Source organism: Haliotis rufescens, unplaced genomic scaffold (assembly GCF_023055435.1).
Source record: "Haliotis rufescens isolate VD_foot unplaced genomic scaffold, xgHalRufe1.0.p SCAF_21, whole genome shotgun sequence".
In the NCBI taxonomy this organism is placed as follows: Eukaryota; Metazoa; Mollusca; class Gastropoda; order Lepetellida; family Haliotidae; genus Haliotis; species Haliotis rufescens.
In genome coordinates this window covers 5,163,224-5,180,355 of record NW_025963902.1, presented here as the reverse complement: position 1 = coordinate 5,180,355, position 17,132 = coordinate 5,163,224, and the positions used below count along the sequence as shown (strand labels likewise).

The window sequence follows — 17,132 nt, the reverse complement described above, 5'->3', positions numbered from 1 at the left end:
TTTGAAAGTGTCTTAACATAAATATAGAAACAACCAATTGATGAAACATTGATACACACACTCAGGTTAGCATTAACAGCTTGACCAGTGCAACTTCACTGGCCGTATAACGAACACTAATTGAGATAACATCTTTTCCGGAATAGTTTCAACACAGACCAACCCTTTCGTTTGGTTTCCAGGGGTTGGTTTGGACGCACACACAGTACATACATATACCAACATCTCCAAATTAAATTCAACAGATATCTATTATTTGGTTTGATTTTCGGGGGGTGGCGCGGATGCACACACCCCCACACATATAAATTACGTACTCGAGTCTCCCCCATTTGGGGAGATCGCAGAGGTCAGCCAAACCAAGGTGCAATGGAAAGGCCTCACCCTGGGAGAACCGATGCTGAGAACGGCAACCTCCCGTACCAGGTAAGTATGCTAGCTTACATTTTCAATACACTACTTCTTCTGGTAGGGGGTCTCACTCAACTGAGGTGACTTCAGCGACTTATCACAGATTGTTTAGAAACTACAGGTATTAACTATCCAGTACCACCAACAAGGCTTTCTGTAACAGTAACCCTTCTTATTTTGGTCCATATTATTTACTTTATTTCCTTCGAATTATCATACAGATAGATACTTTTTAAGCTGAACCTATCTGAGAGAGGCAAAATTTATATCATGTAGACGTACACCATACGTCTCTGTAGAAGTACATTATATAACATGATACGTACGGAAAACGTATATAGCGCGGTTTTCGAATTCTCACATGATAGTAATAAGACCAATGTGAGGTCACACCCATCAGATTTTCACAAATGTCTAACTTTTCAAAGTAGGTACTTTTAAGAGTACATAATAGCAGTTGAAATAACAAATACCACTCCACATCCAACCAATTTGGGCTATTTTGAAAGTCTCTTAACATAAATATAGAAACAACCAATTGATGAAACATTGATACACACACTCAGGTTAGAATTTACAGCTTGACCAGTGCAACTTCACTGGCCGTAATAAGAACACTAGTTGAGATAACAACTTTTCCAGAATAGTTTCAACACAGACCAACCCTTTCGTTTGGTTTCCAGGGGTTGGTTTGGACGCACACACAGTACATACATAGCAACATCTCCAGATTAAATTCAACAGATATCTATTATTTGGTTTGATTTTCGGGGGGTGGCGCGGACGCACACTCCCCCACACATATAAATTACGTACTCGAGTCTCCCCCATTTGGGGAGATCGAAGAGGTCAGCCAAACCAAGGTGCAATGGAAAGGCCTCATCCTGGGAGAACCGATGCTGAGAACGGCAACCTCCCGTACCAGGTAAGTATGCTAGCTTACATTTTCAACACACTACTTCTTCTGGTAGGGGGTCTCACTCAACTGAGGTGACTTCAGCGACTTATCACAGATTGTTTAGAAACTACAGGTATTAACTATCCAGTACCACCAACAAGGCTTTCTGTAACAGTAACCCTTCTTATTTTGGTCCATATTATTTACTTTATTTCCTTCGAATTATCATACAGATAGATACTTTTTAAGCTGAACCTATCTGAGAGAGGCAAAATTTATATCATGTAGACGTACACCATACGTCTCTGTAGAAGTACATTATTTAACATGATACGTACGGAAAACGTATATGGCGCGGTTTTCGAATTCTCACATGATAGTAATAAGACCAATGTGAGGTCATACCCATCAGATTTTCACAAATGTCTAACTTTTCAAAGTAGGTACTTTCAAGAGTACATAATAGCAGTTGAAATAACAAATACCACTCCACATCCAACCAATTTGGGCTATTTTGAAAGTGTCTTAACATAAATATAGAAACAACCAATTGATGAAACATTGATACACACACTCAGGTTAGAATTTACAGCTTGACCAGTGCAACTTCACTGGCCAATAAGAACACTAGTTGAGATAACAACTTTTCCAATATAGTTTCAACAGAGACCAACCCTTTCGTTTGGTTTCCAGGGGTTGGTTTGGACGCACACATAGTACATACATACATACCAACATCTCCAAATTAAATTCAAGAGATATCTATTATTTGATTTGATTTTCAGGGGGTGGCGCGGACGCACACTCCCCCACACATATAAATTACGTACTCGAGTCTCCCCCATTTGGGGAGATCGCAGAGGTCAGCCAAACCAAGGTGCAATGGAAAGGCCTCACCCTGGGAGAACCGATGCTGAGAACGGCAACCTCCCGTACCAGGTAAGTATGCTGGCTTACATTTTCAATACACTACTTCTTCTGGTAGGGGGTCTCACTCAACTGAGGTGACTTCAGCGACTTATCACAGATTGTTTAGAAACTACAGGTATTAACTATCCAGTACCACCAACAAGGATTTCTGTAACAGTAACCCTTCTTATTTTGGTCCATATTATTTACGTTATTTCCTTCGAATTATCATACAGATAGATACTTTTTAAGCTGAACCTATCTGACAGAGGCAAAATTTATATCATGTAGACGTACACCATACGTCTCTGTAGAAGTACATTATTTAACATGATACGTACGGAAAACGTATATGGCGCGGTTTTCGAATTCTCACATGATAGTAATAAGACCAATGTGAGGTCATACCCATCAGATTTTCACAAATGTCTAACTTTTCAAAGTAGGTACTTTTAAGAGTACATAATAGCAGCTGAAATAACAAATACCACTCCACATACAACCAATTTGGGCTATTTTAAAAGTCTCTTAACATAAATATAGAAACAACCAAATGATGAAACATTGATACACACACTCAGGTTAGCATTAACAGCTTGACCAGTGCAACTTCACTGGCCGTAATAAGAACACTAGTTGAGATAACAACTTTTCCGGAATAGTTTCAACACAGACCAACCCTTTCGTTTGGTTTACAGGGGTTGGTTTGGACGCACACACAGTACATACATATACCAACATCTCCAGATTAAATTCAACAGATATCTATTATTTGGTTTGATTTTCGGGGGGTGGCGCGGACGCACACTCCCCCACACATATAAATTACGTACTCGAGTCTCCCCCATTTGGGGAGATCGCAGAGGTCAGCCAAACCAAGGTGCAATGGAAAGGCCTCACCCTGGGAGAACCGATGCTGAGAACGGCAACCTCCCGTACCAGGTAAGTATGCTAGCTTACATTTTCAATACACTACTTCTTCTGGTAGGGGGTCTCACTCAACTGAGGTGACTTCAGCGACTTATCACAGATTGTTTAGAAACTACAGGTATTAACTATCCAGTACCACCAACAAGGCTTTCTGTAACAGTAACCCTTCTTATTTTGGTCCATATTATTTACTTTATTTCCTTCGAATTATCATACAGATAGATACTTTTTAAGCTGAACCTATCTGAGAGAGGCAAAATTTATATCATGTAGACGTACACCATACGTCTCTGTAGAAGTACATTATATAACATGATACGTACGGAAAACGTATATAGCGCGGTTTTCGAATTCTCACATGATAGTAATAAGACCAATGTGAGGTCATACCCATCAGATTTTCACAAATGTCTAACTTTTCAAAGTAGGTACTTTTAAGAGTACATAATAGCAGTTGAAATAACAAATACCACTCCACATCCAACCAATTTGGGCTATTTTGAAAGTCTCTTAACATAAATATAGAAACAACCAATTGATGAAACATTGATACACACACTCAGGTTAGAATTTACAGCTTGACCAGTGCAACTTCACTGGCCGTAATAAGAACACTAGTTGAGATAACAACTTTTCCAGAATAGTTTCAACACAGACCAACCCTTTCGTTTGGTTTCCAGGGGTTGGTTTGGACGCACACACAGTACATACATAGCAACATCTCCAGATTAAATTCAACAGATATCTATTATTTGGTTTGATTTTCGGGGGGTGGCGCAGACGCACACTCCCCCACACATATAAATTACGTACTCGAGTCTCCCCCATTTGGGGAGATCGAAGAGGTCAGCCAAACCAAGGTGCAATGGAAAGGCCTCACCCTGGGAGAACCGATGCTGAGAACGGCAACCTCCCGTACCAGGTAAGTATGCTAGCTTACATTTTCAACACACTACTTCTTCTGGTAGGGGGTCTCACTCAACTGAGGTGACTTCAGCGACTTATCACAGATTGTTTAGAAACTACAGGTATTAACTATCCAGTACCACCAACAAGGCTTTCTGTAACAGTAACCCTTCTTATTTTGGTCCATATTATTTACTTTATTTCCTTCGAATTATCATACAGATAGATACTTTTTAAGCTGAACCTATCTGAGAGAGGCAAAATTTATATCATGTAGACGTACACCATACGTCTCTGTAGAAGTACATTATTTAACATGATACGTACGGAAAACGTATATGGCGCGGTTTTCGAATTCTCACATGATAGTAATAAGACCAATGTGAGGTCATACCCATCAGATTTTCACAAATGTCTAACTTTTTCAAGTAGGTACTTTTAAGAGTACATAATAGCAGTTGAAATATCAAATACCACTCCACATCCAACCAATTTGGGCTATTTTGAAAGTGTCTTAACATAAATATAGAAACAACCAATTGATGAAACATTGAAACACACACTCAGGTTAGCATTAACAGCTTTACCAGTGCAACTTCACTGGCCGTATAACGAACACTAATTGAGATAACATCTTTTCCGGAATAGTTTCAACACAGACCAACCCTTTCGTTTGGTTTCCAGGGGTTGGTTTGGACGCACACACAGTACATACATATACCAACATCTCCAGATTAAATTCAACAGATATCTATTATTTGGTTTGATTTTCGGGGGGTGGCGCGGACGCACACTCCCCCACACATATAAATTACGTACTCGAGTCTCCCCCATTTGGGGAGATCGCAGAGGTCAGCCAAACCAAGGTGCAATGGAAAGGCCTCACCCTGGGAGAACCGATGCTGAGAACGGCAACCTCCCGTACCAGGTAAGTATGCTAGCTTACATTTTCAACACACTACTTCTTCTGGTAGGGGGTCTCACTCAACTGAGGTGACTTCAGCGACTTATCACAGATTGTTTAGAAACTACAGGTATTAACTATCCAGTACCACCAACAAGGCTTTCTGTAACAGTAACCCTTCTTATTTTGGTCCATATTATTTACTTTATTTCCTTCGAATTATCATACAGATAGATACTTTTTAAGCTGAACCTTTCTGAGAGAGGCAAAATTTATATCCTGTAGACGTACACCATACGTCTCTGTAGAAGTACATTATATAACATGATACGTACGGAAAACGTATATAGCGCGGTTTTCGAATTCTCACATGATAGTAATAAGACCAATGTGAGGTCATACCCATCAGATTTTCACAAATGTCTAACTTTTCAAAGTAGGTACTTTCAAGAGTACATAATAGCAGTTGAAATAACAAATACCACTCCACATCCAACCAATTTGGGCTATTTTGAAAGTGTCTTAACATAAATATAGAAACAACCAATTGATGAAACATTGATACACACACTCAGGTTAGAATTTACAGCTTGACCAGTGCAACTTCACTGGCCGTAATAAGAACACTAGTTGAGATAACAACTTTTCCAATATAGTTTCAACAGAGACCAACCCTTTCGTTTGGTTTCCAGGGGTTGGTTTGGACGCACACACAGTACATACATACATACCAACATCTCCAGATTAAATTCAAGAGATATCTATTATTTGATTTGATTTTCAGGGGGTGGCGCGGACGCACACTCCCCCACACATATAAATTACGTACTCGAGTCTCCCCCATTTGGGGAGATCGCAGAGGTCAGCCAAACCAAGGTGCAATGGAAAGGCCTCACCCTGGGAGAACCGATGCTGAGAACGGCAACCTCCCGTACCAGGTAAGTATGCTAGCTTACATTTTCAATACACTACTTCTTCTGGTAGGGGGTCTCACTCAACTGAGGTGACTTCAGCGACTTATCACAGATTGTTTAGAAACTACAGGTATTAACTATCCAGTACCACCAACAAGGATTTCTGTAACAGTAACCCTTCTTATTTTGGTCCATATTATTTACGTTATTTCCTTCGAATTATCATACAGATAGATACTTTTTAAGCTGAACCTATCTGACAGAGGCAAAATTTATATCATGTAGACGTACACCATACGTCTCTGTAGAAGTACATTATTTAACATGATACGTACGGAAAACGTATATGGCGCGGTTTTCGAATTCTCACATGATAGTAATAAGACCAATGTGAGGTCATACCCATCAGATTTTCACAAATGTCTAACTTTTCAAAGTAGGTACTTTTAAGAGTACATAATAGCAGCTGAAATAACAAATACCACTCCACATACAACCAATTTGGGCTATTTTAAAAGTCTCTTAACATAAATATAGAAACAACCAAATGATGAAACATTGATACACACACTCAGGTTAGCATTAACAGCTTGACCAGTGCAACTTCACTGGCCGTAATAAGAACACTAGTTGAGATAACAACTTTTCCGGAATAGTTTCAACACAGACCAACCCTTTCGTTTGGTTTACAGGGGTTGGTTTGGACGCACACACAGTACATACATATACCAACATCTCCAGATTAAATTCAACAGATATCTATTATTTGGTTTGATTTTCGGGGGGTGGCGCGGACGCACACTCCCCCACACATATAAATTACGTACTCGAGTCTCCCCATTTGGGGAGATCGCAGAGGTCAGCCAAACCAAGGTGCAATGGAAAGGCCTCACCCTGGGAGAACCGATGCTGAGAACGGCAACCTCCCGTACCAGGTAAGTATGCTAGCTTACATTTTCAATACGCTACTTCTTCTGGTAGGGGGTCTCACTCAACTGAGGTGACTTCAGCGACTTATCACAGATTGTTTAGAAACTACAGGTATTAACTATCCAGTACCACCAACAAGGCTTTCTGTAACAGTAACCCTTCTTATTTTGGTCCATATTATTTACTTTATTTCCTTCGAATTATCATACAGATAGATACTTTTTAAGCTGAACCTATCTGAGAGAGGCAAAATTTATATCATGTAGACGTACACCATACGTCTCTGTAGAAGTACATTATATAACATGATACGTACGGAAAACGTATATAGCGCGGTTTTCGAATTCTCACATGATAGTAATAAGACCAATGTGAGGTCATACCCATCAGATTTTCACAAATGTCTAACTTTTCAAAGTAGGTACTTTTAAGAGTACATAATAGCAGTTGAAATAACAAATACCACTCCACATCCAACCAATTTGGGCTATTTTGAAAGTCTCTTAACATAAATATAGAAACAACCAATTGATGAAACATTGATACACACACTCAGGTTAGAATTTACAGCTTGACCAGTGCAACTTCACTGGCCGTAATAAGAACACTAGTTGAGATAACAACTTTTCCAGAATAGTTTCAACACAGACCAACCCTTTCGTTTGGTTTCCAGGGGTTGGTTTGGACGCACACACAGTACATACATAGCAACATCTCCAGATTAAATTCAACAGATATCTATTATTTGGTTTGATTTTCGGGGGGTGGCGCAGACGCACACTCCCCCACACATATAAATTACGTACTCGAGTCTCCCCCATTTGGGGAGATCGCAGAGGTCAGCCAAACCAAGGTGCAATGGAAAGGCCTCACCCTGGGAGAACCGATGCTGAGAACGGCAGGTAAGTATGCTAGCTTACATTTTCAACACACTACTTCTTCTGGTAGGGGGTCTCACTCAACTGAGGTGACTTCAGCGACTTATCACAGATTGTTTAGAAACTACAGGTATTAACTATCCAGTACCACCAACAAGGCTTTCTGTAACAGTAACCCTTCTTATTTTGGTCCATATTATTTACTTTATTTCCTTCGAATTATCATACAGATAGATACTTTTTAAGCTGAACCTATCTGACAGAGGCAAAATTTATATCATGTAGACGTACACCATACGTCTCTGTAGAAGTACATTATTTAACATGATACGTACGGAAAACGTATATGGCGCGGTTTTCGAATTCTCACATGATAGTAATAAGACCAATGTGAGGTCATACCCATCAGATTTTCACAAATGTCTAACTTTTTCAAGTAGGTACTTTTAAGAGTACATAATAGCAGTTGAAATATCAAATACCACTCCACATCCAACCAATTTGGGCTATTTTGAAAGTGTCTTAACATAAATATAGAAACAACCAATTGATGAAACATTGAAACACACACTCAGGTTAGCATTAACAGCTTTACCAGTGCAACTTCACTGGCCGTATAACGAACACTAATTGAGATAACATCTTTTCCGGAATAGTTTCAACACAGACCAACCCTTTCGTTTGGTTTCCAGGGGTTGGTTTGGACGCACACACAGTACATACATATACCAACATCTCCAGATTAAATTCAACAGATATCTATTATTTGGTTTGATTTTCGGGGGGTGGCGCGGACGCACACTCCCCCACACATATAAATTACGTACTCGAGTCTCCCCCATTTGGGGAGATCGCAGAGGTCAGCCAAACCAAGGTGCAATGGAAAGGCCTCACCCTGGGAGAACCGATGCTGAGAACGGCAACCTCCCGTACCAGGTAAGTATGCTAGCTTACATTTTCAACACACTACTTCTTCTGGTAGGGGGTCTCACTCAACTGAGGTGACTTCAGCGACTTATCACAGATTGTTTAGAAACTACAGGTATTAACTATCCAGTACCACCAACAAGGCTTTCTGTAACAGTAACCCTTCTTATTTTGGTCCATATTATTTACTTTATTTCCTTCGAATTATCATACAGATAGATACTTTTTAAGCTGAACCTTTCTGAGAGAGGCAAAATTTATATCCTGTAGACGTACACCATACGTCTCTGTAGAAGTACATTATATAACATGATACGTACGGAAAACGTATATAGCGCGGTTTTCGAATTCTCACATGATAGTAATAAGACCAATGTGAGGTCATACCCATCAGATTTTCACAAATGTCTAACTTTTCAAAGTAGGTACTTTCAAGAGTACATAATAGCAGTTGAAATAACAAATACCACTCCACATCCAACCAATTTGGGCTATTTTGAAAGTGTCTTAACATAAATATAGAAACAACCAATTGATGAAACATTGATACACACACTCAGGTTAGAATTTACAGCTTGACCAGTGCAACTTCACTGGCCGTAATAAGAACACTAGTTGAGATAACAACTTTTCCGGAATAGTTTCAACACAGACCAACCCTTTCGTTTGGTTTACAGGGGTTGGTTTGGACGCACACACAGTACATACATATACCAACATCTCCAGATTAAATTCAACAGATATCTATTATTTGGTTTGATTTTCGGGGGGTGGCGCGGACGCACACTCCCCCACACATATAAATTACGTACTCGAGTCTCCCCCATTTGGGGAGATCGCAGAGGTCAGCCAAACCAAGGTGCAATGGAAAGGCCTCACCCTGGGAGAACCGATGCTGAGAACGGCAACCTCCCGTACCAGGTAAGTATGCTAGCTTACATTTTCAACTATACTTCTTCTGGTAGGTGGTCTAACTCAACTGAGGTGACCTCAGCGACTTATCACAGATTGTTTAGAAACTACAGGTATTAACTATCCAGTACCACCAACAAGGCTTTCTGTAACAGTAACCCTTCTTATTTTGGTCCATATTATTTATGTTATTTCCTTCGAATTATCATACAGATAGATACTTTTTAAGCTGAAGCTATCTGACAGAGGCAAAATTTATATCATGTAGACGTACACCATACGTCTCTGTAGAAGTACATTATTTAACATGATACGTACGGAAAACGTATATAGCGCGGTTTTCGAATTCTCACATGATAGTAATAAGACCAATGTGAGGTCATATCCATCAGATTTTCACAAATGTCTAACTTTTCAAAGTAGGTACTTTTAAGAGTACATGATAGCAGTTGAAATAACAAATACCACTCCACATACAACCAATTTGGGCTATTTTGAAAGTCTCTTAACATAAATATAGAAACAACCAAATGATGAAACATTGATACACACACTCAGGTTAGTATTAACAGCTTGACCAGTGCAACTTCACTGGCCGTAATAAGAACACTAGTTGAGATAACAACTTTTCCGGAATAGTTTCAACACAGACCAACCCTTTCGTTTGGTTTACAGGGGTTGGTTTGGACGCACACACAGTACATACATACATACCAACATCTCCAAATTAAATTCAACAGATATCTATTATTTGGTTTGATTTTCGGGGGGTGGCGCGGTCGCACACTCCCCCACACATATAAATTACGTACTCGAGTCTCCCCCATTTGGGGATATCGCAGAGGTCAGCCAAACCAAGGTGCAATGGAAAGGCCTCACCCTGGGAGAACCGATGCTGAGAACGGCAACCTCCCGTACCAGGTAAGTATGCTAGCTTACATTTTCAACACACTACTTCTTCTGGTAGGGGGTCTCACTCAACTGAGGTGACCTCAACAACTTATCACAGATTGTTTAGAAACTACAGGTATTAACTATCCAGTACCACCAACAAGGATTTCTGTAACAGTAACCCTTCTTATTTTGGTCCATATTATTTACGTTATTTCCTTCGAATTATCATACAGATAGATACTTTTTAAGCTGAAGCTATCTGACAGAGGCAAAATTTATATCATGTAGACGTACACCATACGTCTCTGTAGAAGTACATTATTTAACATGATACGTACGGAAAACGTATATAGCGCGGTTTTCGAATTCTCACATGATAGTAATAAGACCAATGTGAGGTCATACCCATCAGATTTTCACAAATGTCTAACTTTTCAAAGTAGGTACTTTTAAGAGTACATGATAGCAGTTGAAATAACAAATACCACTCCACATACAACCAATTTGGGCTATTTTGAAAGTCTCTTAACATAAATATAGAAACAACCAAATGATGAAACATTGATACACACACTCAGGTTAGTATTAACAGCTTGACCAGTGCAACTTCACTGGCCGTAATAAGAACACTAGTTGAGATAACAACTTTTCCGGAATAGTTTCAACACAGACCAACCCTTTCGTTTGGTTTACAGGGGTTGGTTTGGACGCACACACAGTACATACATACATACCAACATCTCCAAATTAAATTCAACAGATATCTATTATTTGGTTTGATTTTCGGGGGGTGGCGCGGTCGCACACTCCCCCACACATATAAATTACGTACTCGAGTCTCCCCCATTTGGGGAGATCGCAGAGGTCAGCCAAACCAAGGTGCAATGGAAAGGCCTCACCCTGGGAGAACCGATGCTGAGAACGGCAACCTCCCGTACCAGGTAAGTATGCTAGCTTACATTTTCAACACACTACTTCTTCTGGTAGGGGGTCTCACTCAACTGAGGTGACCTCAACAACTTATCACAGATTGTTTAGAAACTACAGGTATTAACTATCCAGTACCACCAACAAGGCTTTCTGTAACAGTAACCCTTCTTATTTTGGTCCATATTATTTACGTTATTTCCTTCGAATTATCATACAGATAGATACTTTTTAAGCTGAACCTATCTGACAGAGGCAAAATTTATATCCTGTAGACGTACACCATACGTCTCTGTAGAAGTACATTATTTAACATGATACGTACGGAAAACGTATATAGCGCGGTTTTCGAATTCTCACATGATAGTAATAAGACCAATGTGAGGTCATACCCATCAGATTTTCACAAATGTCTAACTTTTCAAAGTAGGTACTTTCAAGAGTACATAATAGCAGTTGAAATAACAAATACCACTCCACATCCAACCAATTTGGGCTATTTTGAAAGTGTCTTAACATAAATATAGAAACAACCAATTGATGAAACATTGATACACACACTCAGGTTAGAATTTACAGCTTGACCAGTGCAACTTCACTGGCCGTAATAAGAACACTAGTTGAGATAACAACTTTTCCGGAATAGTTTCAACACAGACCAACCCTTTCGTTTGGTTTCCAGGGGTTGGTTTGGACGCACACACAGTACATACATATACCAACATCTCCAGATTAAATTCAACAGATATCTATTATTTGGTTTGATTTTCGGGGGGTGGCGCGGACGCACACTCCCCCACACATATAAATTACGTACTCGAGTCTCCCCCATTTGGGGAGATCGCAGAGGTCAGCCAAACCAAGGTGCAATGGAAAGGCCTCACCCTGGGAGAACCGATGCTGAGAACGGCAACCTCCCGTACCAGGTAAGTATGCTAGCTTACATTTTCAACTATACTTCTTCTGGTAGGTGGTCTAACTCAACTGAGGTGACCTCAGCGACTTATCACAGATTGTTTAGAAACTACAGGTATTAACTATCCAGTACCACCAACAAGGCTTTCTGTAACAGTAACCCTTCTTATTTTGGTCCATATTATTTATGTTATTTCCTTCGAATTATCATACAGATAGATACTTTTTAAGCTGAAGCTATCTGACAGAGGCAAAATTTATATCATGTAGACGTACACCATACGTCTCTGTAGAAGTACATTATTTAACATGATACGTACGGAAAACGTATATAGCGCGGTTTTCGAATTCTCACATGATAGTAATAAGACCAATGTGAGGTCATATCCATCAGATTTTCACAAATGTCTAACTTTTCAAAGTAGGTACTTTCAAGAGTACATAATAGCAGTTGAAATAACAAATACCACTCCACATCCAACCAATTTGGGCTATTTTGAAAGTGTCTTAACATAAATATAGAAACAACCAATTGATGAAACATTGATACACACACTCAGGTTAGAATTTACAGCTTGACCAGTGCAACTTCACTGGCCGTAATAAGAACACTAGTTGAGATAACAACTTTTCCAATATAGTTTCAACACAGACCAACCCTTTCGTTTGGTTTCCAGGGGTTGGTTTGGACGCACACACAGTACATACATACATACCAACATCTCCAGATTAAATTCAAGAGATATCTATTATTTGATTTGATTTTCAGGGGGTGGCGCGGACGCACACTCCCCCACACATATAAATTACGTACTCGAGTCTCCCCCATTTGGGGAGATCGCAGAGGTCAGCCAAACCAAGGTGCAATGGAAAGGCCTCACCCTGGGAGAACCGATGCTGAGAACGGCAACCTCCCGTACCAGGTAAGTATGCTAGCTTACATTTTCAATACACTACTTCTTCTGGTAGGGGGTCTCACTCAACTGAGGTGACTTCAGCGACTTATCACAGATTGTTTAGAAACTACAGGTATTAACTATCCAGTACCACCAACAAGGATTTCTGTAACAGTAACCCTTCTTATTTTGGTCCATATTATTTATGTTATTTCCTTCGAATTATCATACAGATAGATACTTTTTAAGCTGAAGCTATCTGACAGAGGCAAAATTTATATCATGTAGACGTACACCATACGTCTCTGTAGAAGTACATTATTTAACATGATACGTACGGAAAACGTATATAGCGCGGTTTTCGAATTCTCACATGATAGTAATAAGACCAATGTGAGGTCATATCCATCAGATTTTCACAAATGTCTAACTTTTCAAAGTAGGTACTTTTAAGAGTACATGATAGCAGTTGAAATAACAAATACCACTCCACATACAACCAATTTGGGCTATTTTGAAAGTCTCTTAACATAAATATAGAAACAACCAAATGATGAAACATTGATACACACACTCAGGTTAGTATTAACAGCTTGACCAGTGCAACTTCACTGGCCGTAATAAGAACACTAGTTGAGATAACAACTTTTCCGGAATAGTTTCAACACAGACCAACCCTTTCGTTTGGTTTCCAGGGGTTGGTTTGGACGCACACACAGTACATACATACATACCAACATCTCCAGATTAAATTCAAGAGATATCTATTATTTGATTTGATTTTCAGGGGGTGGCGCGGACGCACACTCCCCCACACATATAAATTACGTACTCGAGTCTCCCCCATTTGGGGAGATCGCAGAGGTCAGCCAAACCAAGGTGCAATGGAAAGGCCTCACCCTGGGAGAACCGATGCTGAGAACGGCAACCTCCCGTACCAGGTAAGTATGCTAGCTTACATTTTCAATACACTACTTCTTCTGGTAGGGGGTCTCACTCAACTGAGGTGACTTCAGCGACTTATCACAGATTGTTTAGAAACTACAGGTATTAACTATCCAGTACCACCAACAAGGCTTTCTGTAACAGTAACCCTTCTTATTTTGGTCCATATTATTTATGTTATTTCCTTCGAATTATCATACAGATAGATACTTTTTAAGCTGAAGCTATCTGACAGAGGCAAAATTTATATCATGTAGACGTACACCATACGTCTCTGTAGAAGTACATTATTTAACATGATACGTACGGAAAACGTATATAGCGCGGTTTTCGAATTCTCACATGATAGTAATAAGACCAATGTGAGGTCATATCCATCAGATTTTCACAAATGTCTAACTTTTCAAAGTAGGTACTTTTAAGAGTACATGATAGCAGTTGAAATAACAAATACCACTCCACATACAACCAATTTGGGCTATTTTGAAAGTCTCTTAACATAAATATAGAAACAACCAAATGATGAAACATTGATACACACACTCAGGTTAGTATTAACAGCTTGACCAGTGCAACTTCACTGGCCGTAATAAGAACACTAGTTGAGATAACAACTTTTCCGGAATAGTTTCAACACAGACCAACCCTTTCGTTTGGTTTCCAGTGGTTGGTTTGGACGCACACACAGTATATACATATACCAACATCTCCAGATTAAATTCAACAGATATCTATTATTTGGTTTGATTTTCGGGGGGTGGCGCGGACGCACACTCCCCCACACATATAAATTACGTACTCGAGTCTCCCCCATTTGGGGAGATCGCAGAGGTCAGCCAAACCAAGGTGCAATGGAAAGGCCTCACCCTGGGAGAACCGATGCTGAGAACGGCAACCTCCCGTACCAGGTAAGTATGCTAGCTTACATTTTCAACACACTACTTCTTCTGGTAGGGGGTCTCACTCAACTGAGGTGACTTCAGCGACTTATCACAGATTGTTTAGAAACTACAGGTATTAACTATCCAGTACCACCAACAAGGCTTTCTGTAACAGTAACCCTTCTTATTTTGGTCCATATTATTTACGTTATTTCCTTCGAATTATCATACAGATAGATACTTTTTAAGCTGAACCTTTCTAAGAGAGGCAAAATTTATATCCTGTAGACGTACACCATACGTCTCTGTAGAAGTACATTATATAACATGATACGTACGGAAAACGTATATAGCGCGGTTTTCGAATTCTCACATGATAGTAATAAGACCAATGTGAGGTCATACCCATCAGATTTTCACAAATGTCTAACTTTTCAAAGTAGGTACTTTCAAGAGTACATAATAGCAGTTGAAATAACAAATACCACTCCACATCCAACCAATTTGGGCTATTTTGAAAGTGTCTTAACATAAATATAGAAACAACCAATTGATGAAACATTGATACACACACTCAGGTTAGAATTTACAGCTTGACCAGTGCAACTTCACTGGCCGTAATAAGAACACTAGTTGAGATAACAACTTTTCCAATATAGTTTCAACACAGACCAACCCTTTCGTTTGGTTTCCAGGGGTTGGTTTGGACGCACACACAGTACATACATACATACCAACATCTCCAGATTAAATTCAAGAGATATCTATTATTTGATTTGATTTTCAGGGGGTGGCGCGGACGCACACTCCCCCACACATATAAATTACGTACTCGAGTCTCCCCCATTTGGGGAGATCGCAGAGGTCAGCCAAACCAAGGTGCAATGGAAAGGCCTCACCCTGGGAGAACCGATGCTGAGAACGGCAACCTCCCGTACCAGGTAAGTATGCTAGCTTACATTTTCAATACACTACTTCTTCTGGTAGGGGGTCTCACTCAACTGAGGTGACTTCAGCGACTTATCACAGATTGTTTAGAAACTACAGGTATTAACTATCCAGTACCACCAACAAGGATTTCTGTAACAGTAACCCTTCTTATTTTGGTCCATATTATTTATGTTATTTCCTTCGAATTATCATACAGATAGATACTTTTTAAGCTGAAGCTATCTGACAGAGGCAAAATTTATATCATGTAGACGTACACCATACGTCTCTGTAGAAGTACATTATTTAACATGATACGTACGGAAAACGTATATAGCGCGGTTTTCGAATTCTCACATGATAGTAATAAGACCAATGTGAGGTCATATCCATCAGATTTTCACAAATGTCTAACTTTTCAAAGTAGGTACTTTTAAGAGTACATGATAGCAGTTGAAATAACAAATACCACTCCACATACAACCAATTTGGGCTATTTTGAAAGTCTCTTAACATAAATATAGAAACAACCAAATGATGAAACATTGATACACACACTCAGGTTAGTATTAACAGCTTGACCAGTGCAACTTCACTGGCCGTAATAAGAACACTAGTTGAGATAACAACTTTTCCGGAATAGTTTCAACACAGACCAACCCTTTCGTTTGGTTTCCAGGGGTTGGTTTGGACGCACACACAGTACATACATACATACCAACATCTCCAGATTAAATTCAAGAGATATCTATTATTTGATTTGATTTTCAGGGGGTGGCGCGGACGCACACTCCCCCACACATATAAATTACGTACTCGAGTCTCCCCCATTTGGGGAGATCGCAGAGGTCAGCCAAACCAAGGTGCAATGGAAAGGCCTCACCCTGGGAGAACCGATGCTGAGAACGGCAACCTCCCGTACCAGGTAAGTATGCTAGCTTACATTTTCAATACACTACTTCTTCTGGTAGGGGGTCTCACTCAACTGAGGTGACTTCAGCGACTTATCACAGATTGTTTAGAAACTACAGGTATTAACTATCCAGTACCACCAACAAGGATTTCTGTAACAGTAACCCTTCTTATTTTGGTCCATATTATTTACTTTATTTCCTTCGAATTATCATACAGATAGATACTTTTTAAGCTGAACCTATCTGACAGAGGCAAAATTTATATCATGTAGACGTACACCATACGTCTCTGTAGAAGTACATTATTTAAC

At 39.7% G+C, this 17,132-nt stretch overlaps 18 non-coding genes and 1 pseudogene across 18 annotated transcripts; all 19 read right to left on the bottom strand.

The window, feature by feature from the left end:
* Window positions 1-269: 269 nt before the first annotated feature.
* On the bottom strand, window positions 270-434 carry LOC125382989. Its single transcript, XR_007222644.1, has one exon. It is a non-coding gene; the product is annotated as a U1 spliceosomal RNA (small nuclear RNA).
* A 745-nt stretch (window positions 435-1,179) lies between these two features.
* On the bottom strand, window positions 1,180-1,344 carry LOC125382992. The gene has a single exon (XR_007222647.1). It is a non-coding gene; the product is annotated as a U1 spliceosomal RNA (small nuclear RNA).
* Window positions 1,345-2,091: 747 nt separating this feature from the next.
* LOC125382976 lies at window positions 2,092-2,256 on the bottom strand. The gene has a single exon (XR_007222631.1). It is a non-coding gene; the product is annotated as a U1 spliceosomal RNA (small nuclear RNA).
* Window positions 2,257-3,003: 747 nt separating this feature from the next.
* LOC125383007 lies at window positions 3,004-3,168 on the bottom strand. The gene has a single exon (XR_007222661.1). It is a non-coding gene; the product is annotated as a U1 spliceosomal RNA (small nuclear RNA).
* A 745-nt stretch (window positions 3,169-3,913) lies between these two features.
* LOC125382986 lies at window positions 3,914-4,078 on the bottom strand. Its single transcript, XR_007222641.1, has one exon. It is a non-coding gene; the product is annotated as a U1 spliceosomal RNA (small nuclear RNA).
* A 747-nt stretch (window positions 4,079-4,825) lies between these two features.
* LOC125383006 lies at window positions 4,826-4,990 on the bottom strand. Its single transcript, XR_007222660.1, has one exon. It is a non-coding gene; the product is annotated as a U1 spliceosomal RNA (small nuclear RNA).
* A 749-nt stretch (window positions 4,991-5,739) lies between these two features.
* LOC125382975 lies at window positions 5,740-5,904 on the bottom strand. Its single transcript, XR_007222630.1, has one exon. It is a non-coding gene; the product is annotated as a U1 spliceosomal RNA (small nuclear RNA).
* Window positions 5,905-6,651: 747 nt separating this feature from the next.
* On the bottom strand, window positions 6,652-6,815 carry LOC125382970. The gene has a single exon (XR_007222625.1). It is a non-coding gene; the product is annotated as a U1 spliceosomal RNA (small nuclear RNA).
* A 745-nt stretch (window positions 6,816-7,560) lies between these two features.
* LOC125382994 lies at window positions 7,561-7,712 on the bottom strand (annotated as a pseudogene).
* Window positions 7,713-8,459: 747 nt separating this feature from the next.
* LOC125383005 lies at window positions 8,460-8,624 on the bottom strand. The gene has a single exon (XR_007222659.1). It is a non-coding gene; the product is annotated as a U1 spliceosomal RNA (small nuclear RNA).
* Window positions 8,625-9,371: 747 nt separating this feature from the next.
* On the bottom strand, window positions 9,372-9,536 carry LOC125383004. Its single transcript, XR_007222658.1, has one exon. It is a non-coding gene; the product is annotated as a U1 spliceosomal RNA (small nuclear RNA).
* Window positions 9,537-10,283: 747 nt separating this feature from the next.
* On the bottom strand, window positions 10,284-10,448 carry LOC125382987. The gene has a single exon (XR_007222642.1). It is a non-coding gene; the product is annotated as a U1 spliceosomal RNA (small nuclear RNA).
* Window positions 10,449-11,197: 749 nt separating this feature from the next.
* On the bottom strand, window positions 11,198-11,362 carry LOC125382978. Its single transcript, XR_007222633.1, has one exon. It is a non-coding gene; the product is annotated as a U1 spliceosomal RNA (small nuclear RNA).
* Window positions 11,363-12,109: 747 nt separating this feature from the next.
* On the bottom strand, window positions 12,110-12,274 carry LOC125383003. Its single transcript, XR_007222657.1, has one exon. It is a non-coding gene; the product is annotated as a U1 spliceosomal RNA (small nuclear RNA).
* A 747-nt stretch (window positions 12,275-13,021) lies between these two features.
* Window positions 13,022-13,186, bottom strand: LOC125382974. Its single transcript, XR_007222629.1, has one exon. It is a non-coding gene; the product is annotated as a U1 spliceosomal RNA (small nuclear RNA).
* Window positions 13,187-13,935: 749 nt separating this feature from the next.
* Window positions 13,936-14,100, bottom strand: LOC125382973. Its single transcript, XR_007222628.1, has one exon. It is a non-coding gene; the product is annotated as a U1 spliceosomal RNA (small nuclear RNA).
* Window positions 14,101-14,847: 747 nt separating this feature from the next.
* LOC125383002 lies at window positions 14,848-15,012 on the bottom strand. Its single transcript, XR_007222656.1, has one exon. It is a non-coding gene; the product is annotated as a U1 spliceosomal RNA (small nuclear RNA).
* A 749-nt stretch (window positions 15,013-15,761) lies between these two features.
* Window positions 15,762-15,926, bottom strand: LOC124133504. Its single transcript, XR_006860946.2, has one exon. It is a non-coding gene; the product is annotated as a U1 spliceosomal RNA (small nuclear RNA).
* A 749-nt stretch (window positions 15,927-16,675) lies between these two features.
* On the bottom strand, window positions 16,676-16,840 carry LOC124133496. Its single transcript, XR_006860938.1, has one exon. It is a non-coding gene; the product is annotated as a U1 spliceosomal RNA (small nuclear RNA).
* Window positions 16,841-17,132: the final 292 nt, after the last annotated feature.